Consider the following 17,065-nt stretch of genomic DNA (forward strand, 5'->3'; position numbering starts at 1 on the left):
TCATTTCATGGTTAGGACTCAAAACTACCTACAGGGCGTGTTGTGCGCCAGACGCTGCTCTGAGAACTCCAGAAGCGTTCTCTGGGGACTCTCCCATCCCTGTTCAGAGACAAGTACATTGAGGCACTGGGGGGGGGGGTGCGTCCATTTCCCCCAATCGACAGCTGGATTTGGGTTTGCTCTCTGCCTCCCCCTCTTACCACGCTTGAGCTCTTAAGGTTTGGGTCTGGATTTGCCTTCTTCGTCCTGGCTGGGGAGAGCATCTGAATCAACACACTGCCTTTCCCTTCGACCCGCTTCTCCTCCCCCTTGTCCTCCTCCTGCCTGGAGATTGCCTCCCTGACCCCCAAACCAGGGTAGTGTGTACCCACAGCTCCCTATACTCATCCTTCATTCATTACCTGCCTGGTGTGTGGCTGGGTGTGTGTCTGTCCCCTCCCCCAGACGGGGAGCTCCGTGAGGGCAGGACTATGTCTCATCTGGTGTCTCTAGGGCAGCACCTGGCACACAATTAATATTTGTGAAATCGAGTTGAAACGTGAGACTATAACCTGATGCTGATGTAGCATGAGGCTGTGGGCAGTGCTCCCTGTCATTAAAAGCCAGCTTGCTTTTCGGTGGAACGTTGACTAAGCTTGAAGAGATGCCTGGCGTTTTACGTGGCTAGAAGAAGACGTTTCTGCCTGCTTTCTGGAGCTAGGGCTTGCGGAGTATTCTTCCCCAGATAAACAGCTCTATGTCTGTCCTCTGTCCTCCCCATTCCCGGTCCGTCCTGGTTGCTGACTCTTGCAATCTAGAGCACCTTTCCTCGTAGCACTTCCACTGCTCAGTAACCTCCCGTAGCTCCCCAGTTCCCTGGCAGATTGTGTAGCCAGGCTGATCATGTGGACAGAACGTACGAAGGGAGTTCTGGTCGAGGTAGGGCCTGGAAGAAGAGATGAAGAGGGCTGTCCGTGATTCCCTTTGGTCACTGGCCCCTGGTCTGGTGTGACCCTGAGCTCCTTGAGAACAGGGGTGAGGCCTTTCTTTCTGTCTCACCAGGGCTGGAAACTCTCTGCAAAGGCTTGGTGACTGCATAAGTGACTCGCTGCCTCTTAAAGTGTCCTGATCTCGCTAGCTGCCTCTGTGCCAGTGGTCCTACTGTGTGCCCAGGGTCCTGACCACCATGAAGCTGGAGCCCTGGGCCTGCTCTGGCCTGTCCTTCTCCAGGCCCCCCTGTATCCCGCCTCGGTTTGGAGAATGCATGGACCTCACTTGCTTTGGTCTGACACCTCTTTGCTCTTTAACTGGCAATCCTTAAATCATGGAGTTTGCCTTTCCAGAGGGCAGATGCCATGCCGCTTCTGTCCTCTCGGGAGGCCTTTCTGACTCCTGCATCTCTGGTGTGGCAGGTGCTGGCGGCCGTCCTCGCCTCTCCGCCTTTGCGGTGTGTTCCAACTGTCACATGCGTGCCTACCCCCTGGAAAGCTTATTAAAATGCACATTCCAATTCCAGGGCGGGGCCTATACTCTGCCTTTCTATCAGGAGGCTGATGCTTCTACTGCCCAGGTATCTGTTGAGTCCCAGGCTCTGGGCAACTCCCAGCCACGACTGCGTGTGTATCTGTGCTGGGGGCCTTCCCCCCAGACCACGCAAGGCTGCTGTGTGCAGCAGGCCAGCTGTGCTGGGGAATAGACAGCCCAAGGAGAGGCCTTCAACGTGGGACTCTGGGGGTTGGCATAAATACCCAGCTCCCCCACCCTTGAGTCGGTGCTTCTCCCCACAGGAGGGAGTTCTAGTCACCAGTGGGGCAGCTAGATCGAGAACACCCATTAGGGGCTGCCTCTACTTCTGTGTCGCACACCCCTGTCTCTCCTGGAAATCAACTACCTGGAGTTGGATTCTTGCCAGCTTCTGAAAGCATTCAGATGAAGACACTGTTATGGGTCAAATTGTGTCTCCAGAAAGACATGTTGAAGTTTCAACCCAGAGTTCCTGTGGGTATGACCTTGTTTGGAAATAGGGTCTTTGCAGATGTGACCAAGTTTAATGAGATTGTGCTGGAGTAGGGTGGCCCTAAATCCGATGCCTTGTGCCCTCCTGAGAAGAGGAGGGACAGACACACAGGGAGAGCTCCACGTGACGACAGAGGCAGAGACCTGAGTGATGTGTCCATAAGCCAAGGAATACCAAGGATCAGCGGTAACACCAGAAGGCAAGAGGAGATGAGTCCGCGCTATATTCCGGAGCCTTCAGAGGGAGTTCAGCCCAGCCAACAGCTTGGTGTCAGACTTGTGGCATCCAGAACTGTGAGACAATACGTTTCTGCTGTTCTGATCCAGCTGGTTCATGCCATTTGTTACGGCAGCCCCAAGACACTAACACGGGCACCAAGCTGTGTGTCCTTGGGCAAGTTACTTAAACACTCTGAGTCGGCTTCCTCATCTGTTATTGTGTTCAATACTGACCTCATAGGATTGGGGTGAGGTTCAGAGCTGAGGGAGGTCAAGGACCAAACACCATTCCTGTTTCACAGAAGCTGTCAGAAAATCCCGTCCTCCTTATCGTCATGGCTTCTGTGAGAGATCAAAGCTCTCAAATGACCTGGCCCTTTGAAATGAGGGATTTCTGACCCTTGAATGGGCATTTTCATACCCTGCTGGTGCAAGGTCACATGATAGAAACGTGATTATAAGGACCAGACACCTAAAAATACAGTTAGCATTTGTTCTGGTGCTCGTATCTGAGGCATTGTACAAAGATGGGAATAACGTGCGTGCAGACATTGCACTCTGGGGCATTGAGTGTGGCCTGGTGTGTGCCTCCTCACCTAAAACAAACAGGGCACAACAACACAACAGAATTTTTAACTTGGGCGAGAAACGCCTAAGAGGAGTGGTTAAATACGGGCTTGGCTTATCGTGTAGACCAGAGGCTGGGAACGTTTCTGTAAGGGGTGAGGTAGTAATTACTTCTCGGGCCATACGGTTTCCATTGCAACTATTGTACTCTGTGGTTGTTGTGCAAAAGCAGCCATAGACCATATGCAAACAAACGGGTGCATGCCAATAAAACTTTATTTACAAAAACAGCTGGGGGGCCACATTTGTCCCACAGACAATGGCATGCTGGCTCCAGCTATCAACAGGCTATTAGCAAACCACCAAAAGTAATGGAAGTACACCTTGATATAAGGATTTGAGTACAGGGAGTCTATTTGGGAGGTGACCACAGGGAGCAGAAGTGGGAGCTGGGGCAGCGGGACTGGGAAGGGGGTGGTGAGTAAAAGGAACATTATCGAGAATGTCACCACTGTGACTCCTGGGACTCAGCTCACCTGGGACCCTGGGAGGCAGTGTTGGCCTCACTCCACAGCTCTGCCACCAGCTCACGCATGAGACCCCTCTCCCTCGCTGTTGAGGGCTGCTTGGGGGAGGAGAGGGGTCACTGCAGCGCTTGTGTTTGCCCTGCGTATAGACAAGCTTGTCCCCAGAAAGGCAGCTTGGGTGTGGGGGCATGGTGGGTCCTGGTCAGAGGATCTACAGGGACACACAGGAAAGACGTCCACGCCGGATTCAGCATGAGATAAAGGAAGCTGTGGGGGAAACATGTCCGCGTGATGCTGTGTCAGTCCAAATACATAATATGTGGTATGTTTCTACCTGAATAGAAAAAGTATGCAAGGCACCTGTGCCCGCACCGCTGAGCACACAGCGTGCAGGTGTGGGGGTGGGCAGCACAGACGGGCGTTCGCTTCGATCTTGCTCACGTTGTTACAGACAGGGCGTCTTGCCCTGGGAAGGTGCGAGTCAGTACAGATACGTGAAGGATGCCATAGGGGCGCCAGGTTAGTGTCAAGTTAAAGTTAGCGATGTCGGTTACAAGACAGTACGTACAAAACAGTACGAAACATACAAAGAGTATGATTACGTTTTTATATCATTTTGTATGTGTATGAATCATACAACGTGTGTGTATGTATGTATGTGTCTGCCTATCTATCCATCTCTGTCCATCCATCTGTGTCATCTGTCTGTTGATCTCTCAGTGTCTGTCTCTCAATATCTGTCTGTCTGTCCTCAGCAAGCAGCTCACCCACGTAGAGGGATTGTTTCCCGTTTGTGTCAGGCTTGGGATCCGTCGGTCAAAAAGTATTTCTTGTGTTCCCTCCTGCCCACCGGAGGCAGTTGAAGGTGGAGAGGAACAGGGTCTTCCATCCAGCAGGATGTGTGAACTGAGAAGCGGGTGGAGGCTTGACGGCCAGGAGCCTGCCACAGTGCGGTGGTGAGGGAGTTGGGGAGGAGGGGCCGGAGCACTGAGAGGTCTGGACAAGGGCTGGAAGGACAGGGGCAGCCTGCTGCAGCCATGCCACTGGACATTGTCACGTGCTTCCTTCATTCAGTGCTCATCTAGTTGAGCACCCTTTCCATGCCTTCAACACCTCTGAGGACCACATTGCCTCAGGGCCTTTGCACATGCTGGGCCCTCTGTTTGGGGTGCTCTCTCTTAGCTCATCCCTTGGCTGGCTCCTCCTCATCCTGTGGTCTGAACTCAGTTGCCACCTTCTCTCAGTTGCCTGCCCTGGCTGCCCCATCCCCCCATCCTCCGCCCTGCCCCCAACAATTCCTCTGCCTGTCACATACCCTGTTCGTTTTCCTCATAGCTCTAACCATCGTCTGGAATGCTCGGTCTCTAGGTTGTTTTATTATCTGTGTTGTCTGTGCTCTCTGTCCACCAAGGAAGGCGACGACCTGGACTCTCTAGTTCACAGCTGCACCCCCAGGGCTGGAATGCAGTAGGCGCTCAATAAAGCCTGGTTCCAGCAGGGATCTCTGCCTCCGTGGATAACAGGGCCCTGTGGGTGGGGGGCGGGGCTGGGGTTGTCGGGGTCTGAACCCTGCAAAGGAAAGGAGCTTGAAAGCGGGTGAGCTGGCCGCATGTTGCTCTTCCTGCTCTAGTTCAAAGTCGGCCCTGCCCCTGGAACTGCCATTACGAGTTTAGATTGTTCCAGAATCCCGCTGCTGACTGTTCAAAAGGCTCCCAGCTGCTATCAGGAAATAGCTCAGGAAGGTCTCCGTTAAACACCAAGAAACTGAGATGCAATCAGCCGGGCTGGAATTCAGGAAAGTGCTGGCTCTGGAGTTTAAGAAAGAGAGAACATGTTTCAGGGCAAAAGGAGGCAAATCTGCCAGCCCCTCCCCATGCTCCTTCCACCTGTCAGGCGAGGGCAGATCCGCTTTCCCCGTCCCACCATTAACGGCGGTGGCCTCCGGCCGGGGGTGCAGCGCGTCCTTACGGCAGAGCCCGGGATCCCGCCGCATGTGGACAGGAATGTTCTGTGATTGCTACTTCTTCCTGCTCGTTGGCACCAGCCAGTAATCTTTCAGTTGTGGTCTCAAAGGCCAAACATGAACCAGGATTTTCCATTATGGTTGCAATTTTGGCTTGTAATTTTATCACTCGAACTAAATCCACTTCAGAAATGCCATAAACTAATTGTCACTGAATAAACTGAAACTTTTGAGGAGTTTATAAAAGTGATTTAATGAAAAAAAAAAAGGAAAATAAAAAACAAATGTTGCCTACAGAACTGTTGGCAAAAAGGTAAAAACTCGCTGTTTCTTTTGAAAGTGTGTCCCCAGCCCGGCCTGAGCCCTGTCTGCCGCGGCCCCAGAGCCCAGCCGAGGGGGTGCTGCTCGTGCTGGAGCCGGTGGGGAGGGGCCAGCCAGGGGCATTGGGGGTGAGGGCGTGAGCTGGGTCAGCCGAAAATCAATGGGCATGGATCAGATCAAATCATCCTCCAGCAGAATGAGTCTTGTTTCCTTGATTAAAAGTACCAATAATAACAGAGCAAATGTCGGGGTTAAGTAAATGTGAGTTAATTACTAGGCTGTGACCATTTTCACAGTTCCTGAAGCTAAACACTCTAACGCAAGCTGTCAGTTTATGTTAGGCAATCGTTTGCACGACTACCGGTTCGCTGTCTCCCTCCCTCGTATTAAGAAACAATACACAAAGGGTATAAAGTGATCAGCTCTGTTTATGCTGGGGAGGAGGGCTGTAATGTCAGCTCACAGGAGCGGGGGCCGAGGGAGAAATTGTTCCTGGCTTTTGATGGGCTTCTGCTGATTGTTTATGAATGAAAATCTTTGGAGAAACTTCTAAACGCTGACAATCTGGGAATGGTCAGACGGAGCAAAGCCCATCAAAGCATTCCCAGCACAGAGCAGGGAGAGAAGAGGGTTTCCTTGGGGGCGTGGCTGGTAGACAAGACAGGGTCTGTGGGACAGACAGGTCCTTCTTGGGTCCAGAGGATCAGGATTTGGGGTCTGTTGAACTCCTGCAAGAAGAATCCAGCTGGGACCCACGAGGTCTGATTCCAGCATTTTCCATGACTGCTGGGGTGGGCTGGTGAGGGCAGTTGTGCATTTCTGAGCTTCCTGTTGGCTGAGGAGAGTGGGGTCAGGATGGGGGTCTCCCTCCCACCATGGCCTCAGAAAAACACAAGAACCTCTTGCCCTGAACCCCAGAAATGGCAGGTCTTCTGTACAAACGAGACATGGAGGTGTCAGACGTCAGCCTGAATTCTAAGAAAGGTGGACGCTGGTGGAGAACAGCAGCAACAGCAAAAACCATGGAGAAATGTTTCCTTTAGTTAGGCCTCCGAGAATGGGAAGTAAGGAGAAGCACCCAGCTGTCCAGTAGCAGATGCACAGACAGAATGTGGCACCGACCGACGATGGAATATTACTCAGCCTTAAACAAGAAGGACATTCTGACACCTGCCACAGCTCGGACGGACCTTGAGGATGCTGCAGAGTGAGGTAAGCCCATCACAACAGGACCAACACCACGAGGTTCCACTCACACGAGGCCCCCGGAGGAGTCAGATCCACAGAGACGGGGGAGATGGCAGGGGTGGGGAGCTGGTGTTTCATGGGGCCGGCGCTCCAGTTAGGGCAGATGAGAAAGTTCTGGAAGTGGATGGTGGTGATGGTTGAATGTACTTCATGTCCCTGAACTGACACTTAAAAATGGCTAAAGTGGCAAATTTTAGGTTATATGTGCTTTACAACAATAAAAGAAAAACAGTATAAAATGGCATGAAGGTGAGATGAAGCAGTGCCTTCAGACACTGTGGGTTTGGTTGGCAAATAGCAAGCACTCGTGTATTTAAATATTCATTATCATCATTATTACCAGCACCCCATGAATTCCTGTGGGTTGCTTTATGAGGGAGAAAGAGGGGGAGGGGCTTACCTTCCGTCACTGATCTAGGGCAGGATGTGTCTCGAGTGGTTCTGAGTAGAAAGATGGCCCCTGTGATTGCCTTTACAGTGTAAGACTGAAGAACCAGGCCTTTAACATGAGCTCAGTCCCAATCCAGTCGTCGCAGCCCCTAAAGTGTTTGTAGGTACATTCTCCGCAGCCCCAGGTTGTGGCCCATGGGACCACGTGTTGCCCGTTAAAGCCCAGGACACGGAGCCTCCCCATGTGTCACCTCTCAACATTTCCAATGAGCTAGACCATCTTCTAAACACTGTGGAAGTTCCACTGTCCCCACGACGCCTTGAGGGACAAGACAGGAACCATTTTAGGGATGAGGGGCAGAGGCAGGCTGGTTCTGGCCTCACCGGGGCTGTCCCCATCTGGAACACCCCAGTCCCACAGTAGAAACCACCTACCATCCGGGTTTCTCTGTCGCCGTGGGGCACAGCCTCTTAATGGCCAGGTGTTTTTAATAAAGGGTCGCCGATTCTGGCTGGTATTGCACAAACACGGGGGAGGAGAGAAAGAATGACTTTGCTCTTTAGATGTCCGTCCCCTGAGCAGTGCTGGTGTCATGGTTGCTGGGAGAAGCCACTACAGACACCTTCTACAGGGACTCACTGCCCCCCGGAACTACACGCGCGTCCCCAGGGACCAGCTGTTGCTCACACCATCTTCCCCTCCTTCCCTTTCCTTTTGCCTGGAAGAATGTTTCGGGTGACTGCCAGGAGAGGGACCCAAGGCTGGGCACCAAGTGCAGCTTGTCCTGCTGGAGAAAGAGCACAGTGTCTTCTTTCTCTCATCAGAATGCACCCACTTTACCTAACGCCCCAAAGAGCATGCAAAGGCCAACTTCCTTCTCCAAGTTCTCAGGAGGCTCCTGAGATGCACGACCTGGGGTGCTAAAGCCCGGGCAGTCCCAGGCCCACAGGCATGAGCTGGTCACCCAGGCCCTCAGGCTGGGCTTCGGGCATCTCAAGCTCTCCTCTGGCTTGAAAACAAATCCCCGTGGCCCGGCTGTGTCTGGACTGTGATTGGAGCCCCGTCTGCGTGAACCCCTAATTGGATGTGTGGCAGTGCACGAGGGCATCTGATCTTACCATCTTCTTCTCTGGCAAGCCTGGCTCCCCCAGAATAACTCGTATCTGGAAAGAAACTAATATAGTTAAAGTCCTGACCATCCAGGGCCGTCTTGGGCGACCTCCGCTCTAATGACTTAATAGGTGTCCTTTGTTAATTACAGGGAGTATTGATCAAGCCAAAGGCATTCTGCTCAAACACAAAGGCACAGATGTATAGCAGTCCTGTAGGATGAAGTGAGTTCACAGGCACCAGGCTTTTTTTGTTTTCTCTTTCTCTATTTGGCTCTAAGATGGCTCCATTCCCCACACCCCACCCCTTCCCGGGGCAGGAAAAGTGCATGCCGCTCGCTCGCAAGTGTCTTGACTGCATTTACGTCACCTAAGAATTTTCTTTTTCTGGCTCGTTCTCTGGCATCGCCCGGCCGAGAGGCTCCAGGAAAATCGTAAACCCCGATGAATGGCACCGCGGTAACAGCCTGTCCCATTGGAACACGTTTGTGCTTTTTGTCTTGTAATGTCAAAACGAACTTGGCCGGGAAGCTGCAGCCGCCAGCTGTGTGCGGGTTTGGCTTTCTGCGATTCTGGGGGTGGGGGGGAACTGAGTGGGGCCCGGCAGTCTCCCTCCACATCCTTGAGAGAGGTACCTCACCTACCTCTTCATCTGTCACATCGGGCTGCTAAGGATCATGGCAGATCCTCGTGGAATTGCCCCAACGGCTCTGCGAATGCTTCCAGAACTCTCTTTTCCACGCTTGGGGCTGAGCATGTCACACAGGAAGTCCTGGATGAAGAGGACCTAAGCCTGGCTCTGCCACTGCATCGCTGTGTGACCTTGGGGGAGGCACTCCACCTCTCTGAGCTTCCACATCTGTGAAATAAGGGAAGACTGGACTAGCCAGGAGTTTCCAGATTTGTCTCATCCTGGGGTCTTATTTTCTATGGAGACCTTCCCAAGATGTGACCTGTGTAAACTGACTGAAAGCTGGGCTCTGTTTGGGGCGGACCAGCAGTAGCTTGGTCCCATCCGCTCAGTGCCTCCTGCCCCCTCCTCCCAGGGCTCTGAGGTCTTCTCACCAGTTAATAAATACACCATGAAACGCTCTCTGCAGGGAGTTTCACGCTGGTGATTCTGTGTTCTGTGACTCGCCAAAGCCAGGGTCAGCCTGTCTGTCTGTCTGCCTGTCTGACTGACTGTCGTCTTTCTCTTTCATTGTCTCTCTCTCTCTCTCTCATCCACACATCTATCCCTGCTTTCTCTCTGGCTTGCTCGAGCTCTCTTGGCTTTATCTTCATTTGTTCGTGAACATGAACTTGCCTGAGAATCCCCTGGGGACGTCGCTCAACCACAGATTCCAGCCTCACAGTCTCTGGTCCTGGGTCTGGGTGGGGTCTGAGTCCTGCCTCTCTAATGAGCTCTGGGTCGTGTTCCGGGACTGCACTTTGGGAGTTCCTCACTCTTCTCCTGCATCTACTGACACAGAGGGTGTCTTCATGTTTGGCTTTAGAAGCTTTTGATGAAAGCCAACGGCGTACAGAACAGACGTGGTACCATGGATTTCCTAGACGCACTGAGTCATGGTGTCCAACCTTGAAATTACTTTCCCACAGTTTGGCCCTGACAGCATGTGCATCATACAATACTTGCATTTATTATTTCTCCCCCTACAGTTGAGGGAAAGTAAAGCTCTGACTAGTTAGTAGACAAGCCAAGTGTTCACGTGCACCAGGAGCCCACCACGCCCCAGCCTGGGTAAGTATCCGGCAGGATACCCACCCAGGTCCGTGCAGGACAAGGACAGAGATGCCCACCCAAGTGTCGTTGATGTTGGTGAGAAGCAGGCATCTATTCCTGGAACAGTGGACAGTACAGCTGGGGTGCCCACCACATGGGCACGGGTTCGGGACAACAGTTTGGGTCCACCCAACACCACAGATAGATCTTAATACTGTGCTCAGGGGGGAAGGTAAAGGAGAATGATGGATTTAACACAGGACCACTGATGCCGACTGTTTGTACACAAAGCCTTGTGCAAGGACACATGGATGCAAGGACACACAGACACAAGGAACCGTTGTGTATGTGGCGAGAGGGGACTGGAGAAATAAAGCAAGGGCGAGGGCGGGGGCGTGGGGTCACTAGGACCAGGGGGAAAATGACACGCCAGCAGCTGATGGCTGTGATGAACTCAGCCGTCTGCACCTGAGTCGAACTGAAAAATCCTCAACAAAGGAATGCAGAAAAAGGGGGGAAAGCAGACATTCCCATGTTGGGTGTGGGCATCCGCAGACCCAGCAGCCTCTGCCCCTCCACCGCTCCCTTGTGTTTCTTCTCTTCCACTCGGAACCCTCTGCCTGCCCCTGCCGGTGCGTACGGGGCCCAAAGATAGAAACGAAGCCACACATCAGGGCTGGTCGTGGTTGCCCTCGTCCCTCGTGGTTCACAGTGGGTGGGACTGGGTTTCTCCGCCGTGTTTTGTGGGCGAACCCAGACCAACAGACCACCAGTCCATGGACCCACACTGTCAGAATCAGCTAAGGCTCGTGACAAAAAAAATCCCTATCTTCCCAGGACCCGTTGCAGACCCAGCTCTCGGGCTGAGGTGAAGGAATCCGGGGATTCTTTTCTGTTTGTAAGTTTTACCTAATTTTTCCGTTGTTTGGGATGAAACCGATTAGAGCACAGAGTGTCTCCCCAACCTGGTCTCCAGGTGCCTGGACTGGACTCCCGTGCGCCCCCTGGTGGCGAGGATGAAGTGCGCTCAGTGTGCCTGGGCAGGTGGCCGTCTGGTGGATGGTGGGGAAGCCGCCCGGCCTGGTGTATTGCCATGGGCACTGCCTCATCTGATCTCATGATCGTTTTCACATGGGCCTGTCCTGAGTCCAGAGGAGTGGCTTTCACGGTGGGCTTTTAGTCGCTGTGGCCAGACATCAGGGAAGTGGTTTGCCAGAGACCTTTTTCTTCCTATTACTCACATCTGCTCAAGTCTATGCACAGGTCAAGTTCCCTGACCCCTGTCGCTGCTCAGAGGCCCATGGAGAGGACATTGGTTTTTACCTACAGTTTATTAAATGGGAAAGGCATTGGCACTGTGTGTGTGAGAGAGACGGGTGAATCGCTATGACTTTGTTGTATCCAGCAAGAACCAACATGACGCAGAACTGTGCTGGGGGCTGGTGTACATCCATGTGTGAAAACATGTGGTGCCTGTGGCCCGGGAACTTGGAGTCAGTCAGGGGGAGTATGGAGTCAAAGAACCACACAAATATGTAATTGAATTTAGAAGGTCTGATGGAATTTAATCTAAGTCCCAAGCAAAAGCCAGACTGAGAGCACTCAGAAGGTGGGAATCGTGCGTGCCAAGGCCCTGTGGCAGGAAAGGACCTCTCATGTTGAGTGGGGCTGCAGAGGGAGGCAGGGTCAGAGCTGCGTGGCTCCGAGTCTGTAGGAAGGGCTGGGGTCAGGTTCTGTGAGTTTCTGTGTCATGGGAGGGTCTTCAGAAAGGGATTGACATAATTCCATTTATGTTTCTGTTTTCCCTGATATAACAAATGCACGTAATTAAGGAGGATCAAATAATCCCAAAAACTTTTTCATGGAAAACACTGACATGCTGCTTTACTCCAACTCATCCCCAGTTCCATTCCCCAGAATTAGCATTTTGGGGCATTTTTGGTTTTATGTGTTTGTCATAAGCTCAATGCTTTTATCCTGCTCGAAACAGTAGAGAACATCAGCCATCACTGAAGGAATAAGTGAGTGAATGAATTCCTACCCCAAATCCACCAGGGCAGACTCAGGAATGATATCTGAGGTTTGGAAGTATTAGAGAAGCCGGCAGCCTCCACCCCGAGCAGATCCGAGCCCAGCCTGTGGGCCCGTTAGAGAGGGCTCCTGCTGTCTAAGGAGGAGTGCTGCCTTCCCTTGGGGGCTGCATGCCAGGAGGGCCAGAGCAGCTGTGGGGGGGGCACAGTCTGAAGGACATGCTCAGCCAGATGGCCCCTACCAGGAGGGGTGATACAGGCTGGCGGGGGTGCAGACAGCGGGGAGGCAGGCTGCATGGGTGGCAAAATGGTAGGAGGACATGATTCTGAAGGCCTGGCTGTGGGGGAGACTCTGGAGGGTGGAGGGGGAATGGGAGAGCAAAAGCCAGGGCTTCATTTTCCAGGACAACCGTCAGGGAAGATTCAACCGCAGCCGTGTGCCCAGGACTTGGTTAGTGTCTCAGTGTTTGTGTGCAGCCAGGCGAGTGGCATCGTAGTACGTACAACAACAGCCAACAGTCCCTGGGCTGGCCCAGTGCCACGCCGAGAGCTTGATGTCACTGTACTGGCTTCATCCTCACCAGGAGCTTATGAAGTGGCATTGCTGTCACCACCCCCCTTGGAGGTGGGAAAATCCCAGGCACCCAGAGGAGAGAGTTTGTCCCAGCCTCACAGCCACACAGGCTCCGGGCCCAGCCTGCCAAACACGGGATGATGGACCCTCGTCAGTGAGCAAAGGGACCCCCACGCAAACATGGCTGGGGGTGGGGGCTTTGTCTCTGCCCGTGACAGACAGACAGGGGTCAGGCGTTGTTCCCGTGGCCTCAGCACATCAACCTGAGGGTGGGTTCGGTGTTTATCATTTCTTTCCCAGCCCTGTCTTCCCATGGGCTCTCTCCCCGCAATGTCAGGATGCTTCCAGAATTCCTAAAAGTTTGCAGAATTAGTTCAGGGCACTGAAGAAGAGGGGCTTCTTCAGACTGTCCAGAAAAGAGATTCAACACTGTGGCCACTTGGAGCCCCCCAGCGTGGTGAAAGTGGGCACCTGGCAGAGCCTGGAGGGTCAGCAGGAGGAGCGAAGGGCAAAACTGTCTTCTGGGGGTAGTTCAGTCAAGTGGGTGGGTGCTAATTGGCTGGCCAGCATGCCCCCTGCCCTCGGCCTATATGACCCCTAGCTTTCTGAGCCTGCTGGGCCCAGGTGGCATCTGCTCTGAAGTCTGCTTTCGTCCCACTTCCCACCCTGGGACTCCCTGGAAGGTATATAGGATTTGTGTGTAGGGATCCCCAGACGACAGCTGGCCCAGCAGGCCAGGTGCATCTCCACGGACAGGGAGAGGCACTGGAGGGATGCAGGGAGTGAGGAGATACCCAGGGAGGGTGGATGGCTCAGCTTCTGGATTCTTCTCCAGTGAATGCTTCGGAGAGCTTCCTACAGTCCATCCTTACTGAAAAAGTCTTTGCAAAGATTCAGCATTTGGCTTGTTTCAGATCAGGAGTGGGTGCAGAAACAGATAAAGTTGTAAAGAATCCTGGGGTGCTGGGCGGCATTTGCTATTCTCAGGTCCTGTGCATGAAGCTGTGTGCTGCAAAGGCCAGCCAGTGTGTGCTGGGGACCTTTTGTCTCAGCGACATTAGCAGCGGGAAACCTGACAGGAAAACACATTTCCCAGGAGAATGCCTATTCACGGTTGTCGGAAGGGGCAGGGACCGGCCCAGAGTGTGAGCTGACAGCAGAGTGGAGGGAGGGAGAGGCAGGAAGAGGATGATTCATCTATCCATCCTTCCATCCCTCCATCCACCCATCCATCCATCCAGCCTTCTATCCATCCATCCATCCATCCATCCATCCATCCACTCACCCACACCCCCACCCAACCATCCACCTATCCATCCATCTATCCATCCATCCATCCTTCCATCCATGTGTCCATCTGTCCGTCTGTTCATCCATCCACATATCCTTCTGTCCATCCATCTGTCCATCCACACATCCATCCTTCCATCCATCCACACATCTATCCATCCACCCATGCATCCATCATCCACACATCCATCCACCCATTCATCCATCCTTCCATCCATCCTTCCATCCATGAGTCCATACGTCCATCTGTCCATCCATCCACATATCCTTCTGTCCATCCATCTATCCATCCATCCACACATCCATCTGTCCATCCATCCATCCATCCATCCATCCATCCATCCATCCATCCATCCACACATCCATCCACACATCCATCCACACATCCATCCATCCATCCATCCATCCATCCATCCATCCATCCATCCACACATCCATCCATCCATCCATCCATCCATCCACCCATCCACGCATCCATCTTTCCATTCATCCATGCATCCATCTGTCCACCCATCCTTCCATGCATCCATCCATGCATCCATCCGCTCATCCACTCATCCATCCATCCGCTCATCCACTCATCCATCCATCCATCAATCCATCCATCCTTCCAGGCATCCATCCATCCATCCATGCACCCATCCATCCACATATCCATCCATCCACACATGCATCCCTCCATCCATGCATCCCTCCATCCACCCACCTACCTATCCGTCCTTCCATGCATTCATTCAACAAATACTTGTGAGCACCTACAGAGTCCCAGGCTCTGCTGTATGCGCTGGAGACGCCATTAAGAACCCTGTCTCTAGGAGGGTTGTATTCCAGTGTGGTAAGACAGACGATAAATGAACACAGGATAAAAGGTACAGCACGCACAGGCATTGGGTGCTCCGAAGTAAAATCAAGCAGCATGAACAGGGTAAGGAGTGTGTATGATTCTAGTTAAATAGGACTGTTCTGTGGGCTCTGATCAGGTGTCATTTGATCGGGAAGGGATGGTCTCTGGTGCCCGGGTCTCTGCACTCCTTGTGAAGAGCAGGTACAGAGATGGCTCCATGGGTGGGGACAGCAAGGAGGCTTGAGTGTAAGGAGAAAGTGTATGTGGGGGGACAGATGGGGCCCGGGAGGGCAAGGGCCAGCTCATGGGGCCAGACCATTTTAAGGAGTTTGGATCGTGCCGAGTGGGGTCTAAAGAATCCGGTTGTCTCTTGTGTGAGAATTCACTGGTGGTGGGCAATGTGCAAGCAGGGAGGCATGTTGAGGGCTGTTGTGATAATCCAGGTGGGGATAGCAGGGTTTGGGGCTCCGCCTGAAGGGAACCAGGGAGGATGTATGGCGCGGGTGGGGGGAGACAGGGAGCCTGAGTGGGAGGAGAGACAAGGAGGAGGGAAGAGAAGAATGACCCAAAGGTTTTTGACCAGAGCATGGAAGAAGATGTTGCCTATCAGCTACAATGGGGAAGACTTGGGAAGAAACAAGTTTAGGGGGCTTAGGGGTCGGGTGAGGGCAGTCGTGGCCTTGGGCTCTCGGGGAACACCTTTCAACCATGGGAACATGAGGGAAGGTCTGGAAGCACAGCCAGGCCTGGGCAGCAGGATTCCTCAGTGCTGTCCCCACAGGTTCCCAACCAGAGGTGCTGATTCCATGTCCCGGCCTGGCCTCCTGCTGGGGATGGGGCGTAGCACCTGGGCTACATGCCCCCCACGGGGCTTTTCCTAACCCCTGTGGCCTGGCTGCAGCTATGAGCTCCTACTGGAAGTCCAGGCCTGAGTCTCCCAGGCCCCCACACCCCATCTTCCTGCTGCATGGGCCACCCACTCCTGACCACCAGTATGAGGGTATGGAGCCCCCAAAGTGTGTGTCCTTTGGCTTCAACCAGGTAAAATTTGCATTTGCAAAAGGATAGGGAGTAGAGGGCAAAATGGACATTTAAAAAAATATATATTATATTTAAATATATTTCTACACAAATACATTTATTTCTATGTTGCACATAAATAAGTAGATATTATGTTATATACAGTATATAAATTAGATATATCAATTATATCATTATTAATTATAAATGTTACATATCCATATTTTAATGGATATAAGTATAATTTTATAGTTATATATTTAATTATTATATTTATAAGTCATAATTACAAATAGACATTGTATATATTTTATAAATATGGTTATCAATACATAATACATGTCTATGTATAATAAACTATATATTACATAAGTTATAAATAACATTTTATTCATAGTTATTTGCTGTAATTCAAATGATTCATAACAAATGTGTATAAAATATACAAATAGAGATCTATAACTTTCAGAGGAGCCCATTCTGTTCCCTCCGTAGAGAGAAAGCTGCGGGAGGGCAGATTTGTGTCTCTTACTTTGCCAGCACTTGACCCCCAGCAAGCCTCTTTTAGTAACTGTTGAATGGATAAAAGCCATTGCTTAGCAGGAGGCTGAGACCTCAGGGGCTGAATTATGTCTGAGCCCAGGCCTGCCTCCTGGTCCCTGGAGGAACCGCATCTCATTCAGTCACAATGCAAAGGTCTTTCCCAGAGTCCCTGTATGAGCTGGTGGGAAAGCACATAAAATGTCCCTCAGGAGGTTTATGAGTTCTCTTCGATTCTGGAGCAAAGCCCCTGAGATAAGAGACTATTAACATGCAAAGGACTCACTCGGGATGTCTCTCTCCCTGCAAAATGCAGCTTCAGGAGAGAAGGGGACCTCTCTGTGTCCCTCCTCCCAGACCCTCCCAGGTCCTGGTTCCCAGGGGCTCTGTGCCCGTTACTGGCAGAGTAGACCTTTACTGAACCCTGCCCTGGGCTGGGAGCCGGCCAGGGCCTGGGAATGCACACAAGAAGATAAGGCACTCCCTGTCCCTTCTTTTGGACCCAGGAGCCTGGCAGACCCACCAAGTGACACCATGTGCCTTTTGCATCTGCTTTGGGAACTGGGGAACTAAGTGTCATGATAGAAGATAACTATGGTAGGAACACTTTAAAACACCCATAAGAAAAGTACATATTGAAATGTCCAGAAAAGCGCACAGATCACAGGTATGCAGCTTGATGAATTTTCCCAAAATAAACAAAG

The 17,065-nt window shown here is 52.1% G+C and overlaps 1 long non-coding RNA gene across 1 annotated transcript in view; it reads left to right on the plus strand.

Moving 5' to 3' along the window:
• The first annotated feature begins 6,051 nt into the window (after nucleotides 1-6,051).
• Nucleotides 6,052-17,065, plus strand: part of LOC123776672 (uncharacterized) — a 107,857-nt gene continuing 96,843 nt past the window's right edge. Inside the window, exon 1 of the long non-coding RNA XR_006775439.2 lies at nucleotides 6,052-6,804. This is a non-coding gene — a long non-coding RNA (uncharacterized LOC123776672). The remainder of the gene's footprint in view (nucleotides 6,805-17,065) is intronic.

The sequence above is a fragment of the Ursus americanus genome, chromosome 21 (genome assembly GCF_024610735.1).
Source record: "Ursus americanus isolate L20-20 chromosome 21, mUrsAme1.1.p, whole genome shotgun sequence".
Taxonomy (NCBI): Eukaryota; Metazoa; Chordata; class Mammalia; order Carnivora; family Ursidae; genus Ursus; species Ursus americanus.